Consider the following 16,292-nt stretch of genomic DNA (forward strand, 5'->3'; position numbering starts at 1 on the left):
TTGTGATATTCTCGGTAAAGCGCATGCAAGTATCGTGAAACCTTAAAGAACGATGTCATTTAGCGAGATACAGCGTTCTGTACTGTATTAAGTTGGTGAAAAACTGTAAGGTTATGCAAATATCGTAATTGTGAACAAAACAGTGTAATTGAGCGTTTTTAGATACAAGTGCGAATGTTAGGTTAGGTTAAGATATGAACCGTCGTAAAACCGCATTAAACAATGTCAATTACTGAGATGCAGTGTTTTTCACCATTAAAAGTGGGGAACTGCGATATTTAATGTGAAAGCGCTTGCAACCGTCGTTAGGTTAGGTTAGGTTAGGTTAGGTTAGGTTAGGTTTGGTTAGGTTAGGTTAGGTTAGGTTAGGTTAGATTAGGTTAGGTTGAGTTGGGTTAGGTTAGGTTAGGTTAGGTTAGGTTAGGTTAGGTTAGGTTGGGTTAGGTTAGGTTAGGTTAGGTTAGGGTACGTTAGGTTAGGTTAGGTTACGTTAGGTTAGGTTAGGTTAGGTTAGGTAAGGATAATTTGGTTAGGTTAGGTAAGGTTAGGTTAGGTTAGGTTAGGTTGGGTTGGGTGTTGTTGGGTTGGGTTGGGTTGGGTTAGGTTGGGTTAGGTTAGGTTAGGTTACGTTAGGTTAGGTTAGGTTAGGTTACGTTAGGTTATGTTAGGTTAGGTTAGGTTACGTTAGGTTAGGTTGGGTCAGGTAAGGTTAGGTTACGTTAGAATAGGTTAGGTTAGGTTAGGTTACGTTAGGTTAGGTTAAGTTAGGTTAGGTTAGGTTTGGTTAGCTTAGGTTAGGTTAGCTTAGGTTAGGTTAGGTTGGGTTGGGTTGGGTTAGGTTGGGTTAGGTTAGGTTAGGTTAGGTTAGGTTGGGTTAGGTTAGTTTAGGTTAGGTTAGGTTAGGTTAGGTTGGGTTGGGTTGGGTTAGGTTAGGTTAGGTTAGGTTAGGTTAGGTTAAGGTATGAACTGTCGTAAAACCGCATTAAACAATGTCACTTAGTGAGATGCAGTGTTTTTCACCTTTACAAGTTGGGAACTGTGATATCTAATGTTAAAGCGCTTGAAACCGTCATAATGTTGTAGAAAGCAATGTAAAGTAGCGAGTAAAACGTTTTCTAACGATAGAAGTGCGAAGGTTATGTTAGGTTGAGTTATGTTAGTTTAAGCTAGGTAGCGTCGTGCAACTACCAAAAACAACGTCATCTAACGAGATAGTGTTGTTTTATTGCGAGTACGAAACTGCGATAGGTGAAATGTTGTGAAAGCACACAAAACGGCATGAACAAGCCAAATACTGCGTGTTGTACCGTTACAAGTGCGAAACTGCTATGTTGTGATATTCTCGTAAAGCGCATGCAAGCATCGTGAAACCTTAAAGAACGATGTCATTTAGCGAGATACAGCGTTCTGTACTGCAATAAGTTGGTGAAAAACTGTGAGGTTATGCAAATATCCTAATTGTGAACGAAACAGTGTAATAGAGCGTTTTTTAATACAAGTGCGAATGTTAGGTTAGGTTAAGATATGAACCGTCGTAAAACCGCATTAAACAATGTCACTTAGTGAGATGCAGTGTTTTTCACCATTACAAGTCGGGAACTGCGATATCTAATGTGAAAGCGCTTGCAAACGTCGTTAGGTTAGGTTAGGTTTGGTTAGGTTAGGTTAGGTTAGGTTACGTTAGGTTAGGTCAGGTTAGGTTTGGTTAGGTTAGGTTAGGTTAGGTTAGGTTATGTTAGGTAAGGTTTGGTTAGGTTAGGTTAGGTTAGGTTGGGTTAGGTAAGGTTAGGTTAGGTTAAGATATGAACCGCGCTAAAACCGCATTAAACAATGTCACTTAGTGAGATGCTGTGTTTTTCACCATTACAAGTCGGGAACTGCGATATCTAATGTGAAAGCGCATGAAACCGTCGTAATCTTGTAGAAAACATTGTAAAGTAGCGAATAAAACGTTTTCTAGCGATAGAAGTGCGAAGGTTCGGTTAGTTTGAGCTAGGTAGCGTCGTGAAACCACCAAAAGCGATGTCATCTAACGAGATAGTGTTGTTTTATTGCGAGTACGAAACTGCGATAGGTGAAATGTTGTGAAAGCACACAAAACGGCATGAACAAGCCAAATACTGCGTGTTGTACCGTTACAAGTGCGAAACTGCTATGTTGTGACATTCTCGGTAAAGCGCATGCAAGTATCGTGAAACCTTAAAGAACGATGTCATTTAGCGAGATACAGCGTTCTGTACTGTAATAAGTTGGTGAGAAACTGTGAGGTCAAGCAAATATCGTAATGTTGAACGAAACAGTGTAATTGAGCGTCTTTAGATACAAGTGCGAATGTTAGGTTAGGTTGACATATCAACCATCGTAAAACCGCATTAAACAACGTCACTTAGTGAGATGTAGCGTTTTTCAACATTACAAGTCGGGAACTACGATATCTAATGTGAAAGCGCATGAAACCGTCGTAATCTTGTAGAAAACATTGTAAAGTTGCGAGTAAAACGTTTTCTAACGATAGAAGTGCGAAGGTTAGGTTAGGTTAGGTTAGTTTAGGCTAGGTAGCGTCGTGAAACTACCAAAAACGACGTCATCTAAAGAGATAGTGTTGTTTTATTGCGAGTATTAAACTGCGATAGGTGAAATGTTGTGAAAGCACACAAAACGGCATGAACAAGCCAAATACTGCGTGTTCTACCGTTACAAGTGCGAAACTGCTATATTGTGATATTCTCGTTAAAGCGCATGCAAGCATCGTGAAACCTTAAAGAACAATGTCATTTAGCGAGATACAGCGTTCTGTACTGCAATAAGTTGGTGAAAAACTGTGAGGTTATGCAAATATCGTAATTGTGAACAAAACAGTGTAATAATGTTGTGATATTCTCGTTAAAGCGCATGCAAGCATCGTGAAACCTTAAAGAACGATGTCATTTAGCGAGATACAGTGTTCTGTACTGCAATAAGTTGGTGAAAAACTGTGAGGTTATGCAAATATCCTAATTGTGAACGAAACAGTGTAATAGAGCGTTTTTTAATACAAGTGCGAATGTTAGGTTAGGTCAAGATATGAACCGTCGTAAAACCGCATTAAACAATGTCACTTGATGAGATGCAGTGTTTTTCACCATTACAAGTCGGGAACTGCGATATCTAATGTGAAAGCGCTTGCAAACGTCGTTAGGTTAGGTTAGGTTCGGTTAGGTTACGTTAGGTTAGGTTAGGTTAGGTTTGGTTAGGTTAGGTTAGGTTAGGTTAGGGATGTTAGGTAAGGTTTGGTTAGGTTAGGTTAGGTTAGGTTGGGTTAGGTAAGGTTAGGTTAGGTTAAGATATGAACCGCGCTAAAACCGCATTAAACAGTGTCACTTAGTGAGATGCTGTGTTTTTCACCATTACAAGTCGGGAACTGCGATATCTAATGTGAAAGCGCTTGCAAACGTCGTTAGGTTAGGTTAGGTTAGGTTAGGTTAGGTTAGGTTAGGTTAGGTTAGGTTAGGTTTGGTTAGGTTAGGTTAGGTTAGGTTAGGTTAGGTTATGTTAGGTTAGGTTGGGTTAGGTTAGGTTAGGTTAGGTTAAGATATGAACCGCGCTAAAACCGCATTAAACAATGTCACTTAGTGAGATGCAGTGTTTTTCACCTTTACAAGTTGGGAACTGCGATATCTAATGTGAAAGCGCATGAAACCGTCGTAATCTTGTAGAAAACATTGTAAAGTAGTGAGTAAAACGTTTTCTAACGATAGAAGTGCGAAGGTTAGGTTAGGTTAGTTTAAGCTAGGTAGCGTCGTGAAACTACCAAAAACGACGTCATCTAACGAGATAGTGTTGTTTTATAGCGAGTAATAAACTGCGATAGGTGAAATGTTGTGAAAGCACACAAAGCGGCATGAACAAGCCAAATACTGCGTGTTCTACCGTTGCAAGTGCGAAACTGCTATATTGTGATATTCTCGTTAAAGCGCATGCAAGCATCGTGAAACCTTAAAGAACAATGTCATTTAGCGAGATACAACGTTCTGTACTGCAATAAGTTGGTGAGAAACTGTGAGGTTATGCAAATATGGTAATTGTGAACAAAACAGTGTAATAGAGCGTTTTTAGATTCAAGTGCGAATGTTAGGTTAGGTTAAGATATGAACCGTCGTAAAACCGCATTAAACAATGTCACTTAGTGAGATGTAGTGTTTTTCAACATTACAAGTCGGGAACTACGATATCTAATGTGAAAGCGCATGAAACCGTCGTAACCTTGTAGAAAACATTGTAAAGTGGTGAGTAAAACGTTTTCTAACGATAGAAGTGCGAAGGTTAGGTTAGGTTAGTTTAAGCTAGGTAGCGTCGTGAAACTACAAAAAACGACGTCATCTAACGAGATAGTGTTGTTTTATAGCGAGTAATAAACTGCGATAGGTGAAATGTTGTGAAAGCACACAAAGCGGCATGAACAAGCCAAATACTGCGTGTTCTACCGTTACAAGTGCGAAACTGCTATATTGTGATATTCTCGTTAAAGCGCATGCAAGCATCGTGAAACCTTAAAGAACGATGTCATTTAGCGAGATACAGCGCTCTGTACTTTAATAAGTTTGTGAGAAACTGTGAGGTCAAGCAAATATCGTAATTGTGAACGAAACAGTGTAATTTAGCGTATTTAGATACAAGTGCGAATGTTAGGTTAGGTTGAGATATCAACCGTCGTAAAACCGCATTAAACAATGTCACTTAGTGAGATGTAGTGTTTTTCAACATTACAAGTCGGGAACTACGATATCTAATGTGAAAGCGCATGAAACCGTCAAAATCTTGTAGAAAACATTGTAAAGTTGCGAGTAAAACGTTTTCTAACGATAGAAGTGCGAAGGTTAGCTTGAGTTATGTTAGTTTAAGCTATGTAGCGTCGTGAGACCACCAAAAAGGACGTCATCTAACGAGATAGCGTTGTTTTATTGCATGTACGAAACTGCAATAGGTGAAATGTTGTGAAAGTACACAAAACGGCTTGAACAAGCCAGATACTGCGTGTTGTACCGTTACAAGTGCGAAACTGCTATAATGTGATATTCTCGTTAAAGCGCATGCAAGCATCGTGAAACCTTAAAGAACGATGTCATTTAGCGAGATACAGCGTTCTGTACTGCAATAAGTTGGTGAAAAACTGTGAGGTTATGCAAATATCGTAATTGTGAACGAAACAGTGTAATAGAGCGTTTTTCAATACAAGTACGAATGTTAGGTTAGGTTAAGATATGAACCGTCGTAAAACCGCATTAAACAATGTCACTTAGTGAGATGCAGTGTTTTTCACCATTACAAGTCGGGAACTGCGATATCTAATGTGAAAGCGCTTGCAAACGTCGTTAGGTTAGGTTAGGTTAGGTTAGGTTACGTTAGGTTAGGTTTGGTTAGGTTAGGTTAGGTTAGGTTAGGTTAGGTTATGTTAGGTTAGGTTGGGTTAGGTTAGGTTAGGTTACGTTAGGTTAAGGTATGAACCGTCGTAAAACCGCATTAAACAATGTCACTTAGTGAGATGTAGTGTTTTTCAACATTACAAGTCGGGAACTACGATATCTAATGTGAAAGCGCATGAAACCGTCGTAATCTTGTAAAAAACATTGTAAACTTGCGAGTAAAACGTTTTCTAACGATAGAAGTGCGAAGGTTAGGTTAGGTTAGGTTAGTTTAAGCTAGGTAGCGTCGTGAAACTACCAAAAACGACGTCATCTAACGAGATAGTGTTGTTTTATAGCGAGTATTAAACTGCCATAGGTGAAATGTTGTGAAAGCACACAAAACGGCATGAACAAGCCAAATACTGCGTGTTCTACCATTACAAGTGCGAAACTGCTATATTGTGATATTCTCGTTAAAGCGCATGCAAGCATCGTGAAACCTTAAAGAACAATGTCATTTAGCGAGATACAGCGTTCTGTACTGCAATAAGTTGGTGAAAAACTGTGAGGTTATGCAAATATCGTAATTGTGAACAAAACAGTGTAATAGAGCGTTTTTAGATACAAGTGCGAATGTTAGGTTAGGTTAAGATATGAACCGTCGTAAAACCGCATTAAACAATGTCAATTAGTGAGATGCAGTGTTTTTCACCATTAAAAGTGGGGAACTGCGATATCTAATGTGAAAGTGCTTGCAACCGTCGTTAGGTTAGGTTAGGTTAGGTTAGGTTAGGTTAGGTTTGGTTAGGTTAGGTTAGGTTAGGTTAGGTTAGATTAGGTTAGGTTGGGTTGAGTTGGGTTAGGTTAGGTTAGGTTAGGTTAGGTTGGGTTAGGTTAGGTTAGGTTAGGTTACGTTAGGTTAGGTTAGGTTAGGTTACGTTAGGTTAGGTTAGGTTAGGTAAGGATAATTTGGTTAGGTTAGGTAAGGTTAGGTTAGGTTAGGTTAGGTTGGGTTTGGTGTTGTTGGGTTGGGTTGGGTTGGGTTAGGTTGGGTTAGGTTACGTTAGGTTAGGTTAGGTTACGTTAGGTTATGTTAGGTTAGGTTAGGTTACGTTAGGTTAGGTTAGGTCAGGTTAGGTTAGGTTACGTTAGAATAGGTTAGGTTAGGTTAGGTTACGTTAGGTTAGGTTAAGTTAGGTTAGGTTAGGTTTGGTTAGGTTAGGTTAGGTTAGCTTTGGTTAGGTTAGGTTGGGTTGGGTTGGGTTAGGTTGGGTTAGGTTAGGTTAGGTTAGGTTAGGTTGGGTTAGGTTAGTTTAGTTTAGGTTAGGTTAGGTTAGGTTAGGTTAGGTTGGGTTGGGTTGGTTAGGTTAGGTTAGGTTAGGTTAGGTAAGGTTAGGTTAGGTTAGGTTACGTTAGGTTAAGGTATGAACCGTCGTAAAACCGCATTAAACAATGTCACTTAGTGAGATGCAGTGTTTTTCACCTTTACAAGTTGGGAACTGTGATATCTAATGTGAAAGCGCTTGAAACCGTCGTAATGTTGTAGAAAGCAATGTAAAGTAGCGAGTAAAACGTTTTCTAACGATAGAAGTGCTAAGGTTATGTTAGGTTGAGTTATGTTAGTTTAAGCTAGGTAGCGTCGTGAAACTACCAAAAACAACGTCATCTAACGAGATAGTGTTGTTTTATTGCGAGTACGAAACTGCGATAGGTGAAATGTTGTGAAAGCACACAAAACGGCATGAACAAGCCAAATACTGCGTGTTGTACCGTTACAAGTGCGAAACTGCTATGTTGTGATATTCTCGTTGAAGCGCATGCAAGCATCGTGAAACCTTAAAGAACGATGTCATTTAGCGAGATACAGCGTTCTGTACTGCAATAAGTTGGTGAAAAACTGTGAGGTTATGCAAATATCCTAATTGTGAACGAAACAGTGTAATAGAACGTTTTTAATACAAGTGCGAATGTTAGGTTAGGTTACGATATGAACCGTCGTAAAACCGCATTAAACAATGTCACTTAGTGAGATGTAGTGTTTTTCAATATTACAAGTCGGGAACTACGATATCTAATGTGAAAGCGCATGAAACCGTCGTAATCTTGTAGAAAACATTGTAAAGTTGCGAGTAAAACGTTTTCTAACGATAGAAGTGCGAAGGTTAGCTTGAGTTATGTTAGTTCAAGCTATGTAGCGTCCTGAGACCACCAAAAAGAACGTCATCTAACGAGATAGTGTTGTTTTATTGCGAGTACGAAACTGCGATAGGTAAAATGTTGTGAAAGCACACAAAACGGCATGAACAAGCCAAATACTGCGTGTTGTACCGTTACAAGTGCGAAACTGCTATGTTGTGACATTCTCGGTAAAGCGCATGCAAGTATCGTGAAACCTAAAAGAACGATGTCATTTAGCGAGATACAGCGTTCTGTACTGTAATAAGTTGGTGAGAAACTGTGAGGTCAAGCAAATATCGTAATTGTGAACGAAACAGTGTAATTGAGCGTCTTTAGATACAAGTGCGAATGTTAGGTTAGGTTGACATATCAACCGTCGTAAAACCGCATTAAACAATGTCACTTAGTGAGATGTAGTGTTTTTCAACATTACAAGTCGGGAACTACGATATCTAATGTGAAAGCGCATGAAACCGTCGTAATCTTGTAGAAAACATTGTAAAGTGGCGAGTAAAACGTTTTCTAACGATAGAAGTGCGAAGGTCAGGTTAGGTTAGGTTAGTTTAAGCTAGGTAGCGTCGTGAAACTACCAAAAACGATGTCATCTAACGAGATAGTGTTGTTTTATAGCGAGTATTAAACTGCGATAGGTGAAATGTTGTGAAAGCACACAAAACGGCATGAACAAGCCAAATACTGCGTGTTCTACCGTTACAAGTGCGAAACTGCTATATTGTGATATTCTCGGTAAAGCGCATGCAAGTATCGTGAAACCTTAAAGAACGATGTCATTTAGCGAGATACAGCGTTCTGTACTGTATTAAGTTGGTGAGAAACTGTGAGGTCAAGCAAATATCGTAATTGTGAACGAAACAGTGTAATTGAGCGTCTTTAGATACAAGTGCGAATGTTAGGTTAGGTTGATATATCAACCGTCGTAAAACCGCATTAAACAATGTCACTTAGTGAGATGTAGTGTTTTTCAACATTACAAGTCGGGAACTACGATATCTAATGTGAAAGCGCATGAAACCGTCGTAATCTTGTAAAAAACATTGTAAAGTTGCGAGTAAAACGTTTTCTAACGATAGAAGTGCGAAGGTTAGGTTAGGTTAGGTTAGTTTAAGCTAGGTAGCGTCGTGAAACTACCAAAAACGACGTCATCTAACGAGATAATGTTGTTTTATAGCGAGCATTAAACTGCCATAGGTGAAATGTTGTGAAAGCACACAAAACGGCATGAACAAGCCAAATACTGCGTGTTCTACCGTTACAAGTGCGAAACTGCTATATTGTGATATTCTCGTTAAAGCGCATGCAAGCATCGTGAAACCTTAAAGAAATATGTCATTTAGCGAGATACAGCGTTCTGTACTGCAATAAGTTGGTGAAAAACTGTAAGGTTATGCAAATATCGTAATTGTGAACAAAACAGTGTAATAGAGCGTTTTTAGATACAAGTGCGAATGTTAGGTTAGGTTAAGATATGAACCGTCGTAAAACCGCATTAAACAATGTCAATTACTGAGATGCAGTGTTTTTCACCATTAAAAGTGGGGAACTGCGATATTTAATGTGAAAGCGCTTGCAACCGTCGTTAGGTTAGGTTAGGTTAGGTTAGGTTAGGTTAGGTTTGGTTAGGTTAGGTTAGCTTAGGTTAGGTTAGATTAGGTTAGGTTGAGTTGGGTTAGGTTAGGTTAGGTTAGGTTAGGTTAGGTTGGGTTAGGTTAGGTTAGGTTAGGTTAGGGTACGTTAGGTTAGGTTAGGTTACGTTAGGTTAGGTTAGGTTAGGTTAGGTAAGGATAATTTGGTTAGGTTAGGTAAGGTTAGGTTAGGTTAGGTTAGGTTGGGTTGGGTGTTGTTGGGTTGGGTTGGGTTGGGTTAGGTTGGGTTAGGTTAGGTTAGGTTACGTTAGGTTAGGTTAGGTTAGGTTACGTTAGGTTATGTTAGGTTAGGTTAGGTTACGTTAGGTTAGGTTGGGTCAGGTAAGGTTAGGTTACGTTAGAATAGGTTAGGTTAGGTTAGGTTACGTTAGGTTAGGTTAAGTTAGGTTAGGTTAGGTTTGGTTAGCTTAGGTTAGGTTAGCTTAGGTTAGGTTAGGTTGGGTTGGGTTGGGTTAGGTTGGGTTAGGTTAGGTTAGGTTAGGTTAGGTTGGGTTAGGTTAGTTTAGGTTAGGTTAGGTTAGGTTAGGTTGGGTTGGGTTGGGTTAGGTTAGGTTAGGTTAGGTTAGGTTAGGTTAAGGTATGAACTGTCGTAAAACCGCATTAAACAATGTCACTTAGTGAGATGCAGTGTTTTTCACCTTTACAAGTTGGGAACTGTGATATCTAATGTTAAAGCGCTTGAAACCGTCATAATGTTGTAGAAAGCAATGTAAAGTAGCGAGTAAAACGTTTTCTAACGATAGAAGTGCGAAGGTTATGTTAGGTTGAGTTATGTTAGTTTAAGCTAGGTAGCGTCGTGCAACTACCAAAAACAACGTCATCTAACGAGATAGTGTTGTTTTATTGCGAGTACGAAACTGCGATAGGTGAAATGTTGTGAAAGCACACAAAACGGCATGAACAAGCCAAATACTGCGTGTTGTACCGTTACAAGTGCGAAACTGCTATGTTGTGATATTCTCGTAAAGCGCATGCAAGCATCGTGAAACCTTAAAGAACGATGTCATTTAGCGAGATACAGCGTTCTGTACTGCAATAAGTTGGTGAAAAACTGTGAGGTTATGCAAATATCCTAATTGTGAACGAAACAGTGTAATAGAGCGTTTTTTAATACAAGTGCGAATGTTAGGTTAGGTTAAGATATGAACCGTCGTAAAACCGCATTAAACAATGTCACTTAGTGAGATGCAGTGTTTTTCACCATTACAAGTCGGGAACTGCGATATCTAATGTGAAAGCGCTTGCAAACGTCGTTAGGTTAGGTTAGGTTTGGTTAGGTTAGGTTAGGTTAGGTTACGTTAGGTTAGGTCAGGTTAGGTTTGGTTAGGTTAGGTTAGGTTAGGTTAGGTGATGTTAGGTAAGGTTTGGTTAGGTTAGGTTAGGTTAGGTTGGGTTAGGTAAGGTTAGGTTAGGTTAAGATATGAACCGCGCTAAAACCGCATTAAACAATGTCACTTAGTGAGATGCTGTGTTTTTCACCATTACAAGTCGGGAACTGCGATATCTAATGTGAAAGCGCATGAAACCGTCGTAATCTTGTAGAAAACATTGTAAAGTAGCGAATAAAACGTTTTCTAACGATAGAAGTGCGAAGGTTCGGTTAGTTTGAGCTAGGTAGCGTCGTGAAACCACCAAAAGCGATGTCATCTAACGAGATAGTGTTGTTTTATTGCGAGTACGAAACTGCGATAGGTGAAATGTTGTGAAAGCACACAAAACGGCATGAACAAGCCAAATACTGCGTGTTGTACCGTTACAAGTGCGAAACTGCTATGTTGTGACATTCTCGGTAAAGCGCATGCAAGTATCGTGAAACCTTAAAGAACGATGTCATTTAGCGAGATACAGCGTTCTGTACTGTAATAAGTTGGTGAGAAACTGTGAGGTCAAGCAAATATCGTAATGTTGAACGAAACAGTGTAATTGAGCGTCTTTAGATACAAGTGCGAATGTTAGGTTATGTTGACATATCAACCATCGTAAAACCGCATTAAACAACGTCACTTAGTGAGATGTAGCGTTTTTCAACATTACAAGTCGGGAACTACGATATCTAATGTGAAAGCGCATGAAACCGTCGTAATCTTGTAGAAAACATTGTAAAGTTGCGAGTAAAACGTTTTCTAACGATAGAAGTGCGAAGGTTAGGTTAGGTTAGGTTAGTTTAGGCTAGGTAGCGTCGTGAAACTACCAAAAACGACGTCATCTAAAGAGATAGTGTTGTTTTATTGCGAGTATTAAACTGCGATAGGTGAAATGTTGTGAAAGCACACAAAACGGCATGAACAAGCCAAATACTGCGTGTTCTACCGTTACAAGTGCGAAACTGCTATATTGTGATATTCTCGTTAAAGCGCATGCAAGCATCGTGAAACCTTAAAGAACGATGTCATTTAGCGAGATACAGCGTTCTGTACTGCAATAAGTTGGTGAAAAACTGTGAGGTTATGCAAATATCCTAATTGTGAACGAAACAGTGTAATAGAGCGTTTTTTAATACAAGTGCGAATGTTAGGTTAGGTCAAGATATGAACCGTCGTAAAACCGCATTAAACAATGTCACTTGATGAGATGCAGTGTTTTTCACCATTACAAGTCGGGAACTGCGATATCTAATGTGAAAGCGCTTGCAAACGTCGTTAGGTTAGGTTAGGTTCGGTTAGGTTACGTTAGGTTAGGTTAGGTTAGGTTTGGTTAGGTTAGGTTAGGTTAGGTTAGGGATGTTAGGTAAGGTTTGGTTAGGTTAGGTTAGGTTAGGTTGGGTTAGGTAAGGTTAGGTTAGGTTAAGATATGAACCGCGCTAAAACCGCATTAAACAGTGTCACTTAGTGAGATGCTGTGTTTTTCACCATTACAAGTCGGGAACTGCGATATCTAATGTGAAAGCGCTTGCAAACGTCGTTAGGTTAGGTTAGGTTAGGTTAGGTTAGGTTAGGTTAGGTTAGGTTAGGTTAGGTTAGGTTTGGTTAGGTTAGGTTAGGTTAGGTTATGTTAGGTTAGGTTGGGTTAGGTTAGGTTAGGTTAGGTTAAGATATGAACCGCGCTAAAACCGCATTAAACAATGTCACTTAGTGAGATGCAGTGTTTTTCACCTTTACAAGTTGGGAACTGCGATATCTAATGTGAAAGCGCATGAAACCGTCGTAATCTTGTAGAAAACATTGTAAAGTAGTGAGTAAAACGTTTTCTAACGATAGAAGTGCGAAGGTTAGGTTAGGTTAGTTTAAGCTATGTAGCGTCGTGAAACTACCAAAAACGACGTCATCTAACGAGATAGTGTTGTTTTATAGCGAGTAATAAACTGCGATAGGTGAAATGTTGTGAAAGCACACAAAGCGGCATGAACAAGCCAAATACTGCGTGTTCTACCGTTACAAGTGCGAAACTGCTATATTGTGATATTCTCGTTAAAGCGCATGCAAGCATCGTGAAACCTTAAAGAACAATGTCATTTAGCGAGATACAACGTTCTGTACTGCAATAAGTTGGTGAGAAACTGTGAGGTTATGCAAATATGGTAATTGTGAACAAAACAGTGTAATAGAGCGTTTTTAGATTCAAGTGCGAATGTTAGGTTAGGTTAAGATATGAACCGTCGTAAAACCGCATTAAACAATGTCACTTAGTGAGATGTAGTGTTTTTCAACATTACAAGTCGGGAACTACGATATCTAATGTGAAAGCGCATGAAACCGTCGTAACCTTGTAGACAACATTGTAAAGTGGTGAGTAAAACGTTTTCTAACGATAGAAGTGCGAAGGTTAGGTTAGGTTAGTTTAAGCTAGGTAGCGTCGTGAAACTACAAAAAACGACGTCATCTAACGAGATAGTGTTGTTTTATAGCGAGTATTAAACTGCGATAGGTGAAATGTTGTGAAAGCACACAAAACGGCATGAACAAGCCAAATACTGCGTGTTCTACCGTTACAAGTGCGAAACTGCTATATTGTGATATTCTCGTTAAAGCGCATGCAAGCATCGTGAAACCTTAAAGAACAATGTCATTTAGCGAGATACAACGTTCTGTACTGCAATAAGTTGGTGAGAAACTGTGAGGTTATGCAAATATGGTAATTGTGAACAAAACAGTGTAATAGAGCGTTTTTAGATATAAGTGCGAATGTTAGGTTAGGTTAAGATATGAACCGTCGTAAAACCGCATTAAACAAAAGTCAATTAGTGAGATGCAGTGTTTTTCACCATTAAAAGTCGGGAACTGCGATATCTAATGTGAAAGCGCTTGCAAACGTCGTTAGGTTAGGTTAGGTTAGGTTAGGTTACGTTAGGTTAGGTTAGGTTAGGTTTGGTTAGGTTAGGTTAGGTTAGGTTAGGGATGTTAGGTAAGGTTTGGTTAGGTTAGGTTAGGTTAGGTTGGGTTAGGTAAGGTTAGGTTAGGTTAAGATATGAACCGCGCTAAAACCGCATTAAACAGTGTCACTTAGTGAGATGCTGTGTTTTTCACCATTACAAGTCGGGAACTGCGATATCTAATGTGAAAGCGCTTGCAAACGTCGTTAGGTTAGGTTAGGTTAGGTTAGGTTAGGTTAGGTTAGGTTAGGTTAGGTTAGGTTAGGTTTGGTTAGGTTAGGTTAGGTTAGGTTAGGTTATGTTAGGTTAGGTTGGGTTAGGTTAGGTTAGGTTAGGTTAAGATATGAACCGCGCTAAAACCGCATTAAACAATGTCACTTAGTGAGATGCAGTGTTTTTCACCTCTACAAGTTGGGAACTGCGATATCTAATGTGAAAGCGCATGAAACCGTCGTAATCTTGTAGAAAACATTGTAAAGTAGTGAGTAAAACGTTTTCTAACGATAGAAGTGCGAAGGTTAGGTTAGGTTAGTTTAAGCTATGTAGCGTCGTGAAACTACCAAAAACGACGTCATCTAACGAGATAGTGTTGTTTTATAGCGAGTAATAAACTGCGATAGGTGAAATGTTGTGAAAGCACACAAAGCGGCATGAACAAGCCAAATACTGCGTGTTCTACCGTTACAAGTGCGAAACTGCTATATTGTGATATTCTCGTTAAAGCGCATGCAAGCATCGTGAAACCTTAAAGAACAATGTCATTTAGCGAGATACAACGTTCTGTACTGCAATAAGTTGGTGAGAAACTGTGAGGTTATGCAAATATGGTAATTGTGAACAAAACAGTGTAATAGAGCGTTTTTAGATTCAAGTGCGAATGTTAGGTTAGGTTAAGATATGAACCGTCGTAAAACCGCATTAAACAATGTCACTTAGTGAGATGTAGTGTTTTTCAACATTACAAGTCGGGAACTACGATATCTAATGTGAAAGCGCATGAAACCGTCGTAACCTTGTAGACAACATTGTAAAGTGGTGAGTAAAACGTTTTCTAACGATAGAAGTGCGAAGGTTAGGTTAGGTTAGTTTAAGCTAGGTAGCGTCGTGAAACTACAAAAAACGACGTCATCTAACGAGATAGTGTTGTTTTATAGCGAGTATTAAACTGCGATAGGTGAAATGTTGTGAAAGCACACAAAACGGCATGAACAAGCCAAATACTGCGTGTTCTACCGTTACAAGTGCGAAACTGCTATATTGTGATATTCTCGTTAAAGCGCATGCAAGCATCGTGAAACCTTAAAGAACAATGTCATTTAGCGAGATACAACGTTCTGTACTGCAATAAGTTGGTGAGAAACTGTGAGGTTATGCAAATATGGTAATTGTGAACAAAACAGTGTAATAGAGCGTTTTTAGATATAAGTGCGAATGTTAGGTTAGGTTAAGATATGAACCGTCGTAAAACCGCATTAAACAAAAGTCAATTAGTGAGATGCAGTGTTTTTCACCATTAAAAGTCGGGAACTGCGATATCTAATGTGAAAGCGCTTGCAAACGTCGTTAGGTTAGGTTAGGTTAGGTTAGGTTACGTTAGGTTAGGTTTGGTTAGGTTAGGTTAGGTTAGGTTAGGTTATGTTAGGTTAGGTTGGGTTAGGTTAGGTTAGGTTACGTTAGGTTAAGGTATGAACCGTCGTAAAACCGCATTAAACAATGTCACTTAGTGAGATGCAGTGTTTTTCACCTTTACAAGTTGGGAACTGCGATATCTAATGTGAAAGCGCTTGAAACCGTCGTGATGTTGTAGAAAGCAATGTAATGTAGCGAGTAAAACGTTTTCTAACGATAGAAGTGCGAAGGTTATGTTAGGTTGAGTTATGTTAGTTTAAGCTAGGTAGCGTCGTGAAACCACCAAAAACGACGTCATCTAACGAGATAGTGTTGTTTATTGCGAGTACGAAACTGCGATAGGTAAAATGTTGTGAACGCACACAAAACGGCATGAACAAGCCAAATACTGCGTGTTGTACCGTTACAAGTGCGAAACTGCTATGTTGTGACATTCTCGGTAAAGCGCATGCAAGTATCGTGAAACCTTAAAGAACGATGTCACTTAGCGAGATACAGCGTTCTGTACTGTAATAAGTTGGTGAGAAACTGTGAGGTCAAGCAAATATCGTAATTGTGAACGAAACAGTGTAATTGAGCGTCTTTAGATACAAGTGCGAATGTTAGGTTAGGTTGACATATCAACCACCGTAAAACCGCATTAAACAATGTCACTTAGTGAGATGTAGTGTTTTTCAACATTACAAGTCGGGAACTACGATATCTAATGTGAAAGCGCATGAAACCGTCGTAATCTTGTAGAAAACATTGTAAAGTTGCGAGTAAAACGTTTTCTAACGATAGAAGTGCGAAGGTTAGGTTAGGTTAGGTTAGTTTAGGCTAGGTAGCGTCGTGAAACTACCAAAAACGACGTCATCTAAAGAGATAGTGTTGTTTTATTGCGAGTATTAAACTGCGATAGGTGAAATGTTGTGAAAGCACACAAAACGGCATGAACAAGCCAAATACTGCGTGTTCTACCGTTACAAGTGCGAAACTGCTATATTGTGATATTCTCGTTAAAGCGCATGCAAGCATCGTGAAACCTTAAAGAACAATGTCATTTAGCGAGATACAGCGTTCTGTACTGCAATAAGTTGGTGAAAAACTGTGAGGTTATGCAAATATCGTAATTGTGAACAAAACAGT

This window comes from Rhipicephalus microplus, unplaced genomic scaffold (assembly GCF_043290135.1).
Source record: "Rhipicephalus microplus isolate Deutch F79 unplaced genomic scaffold, USDA_Rmic scaffold_31, whole genome shotgun sequence".
NCBI classification, from domain to species: Eukaryota; Metazoa; Arthropoda; class Arachnida; order Ixodida; family Ixodidae; genus Rhipicephalus; species Rhipicephalus microplus.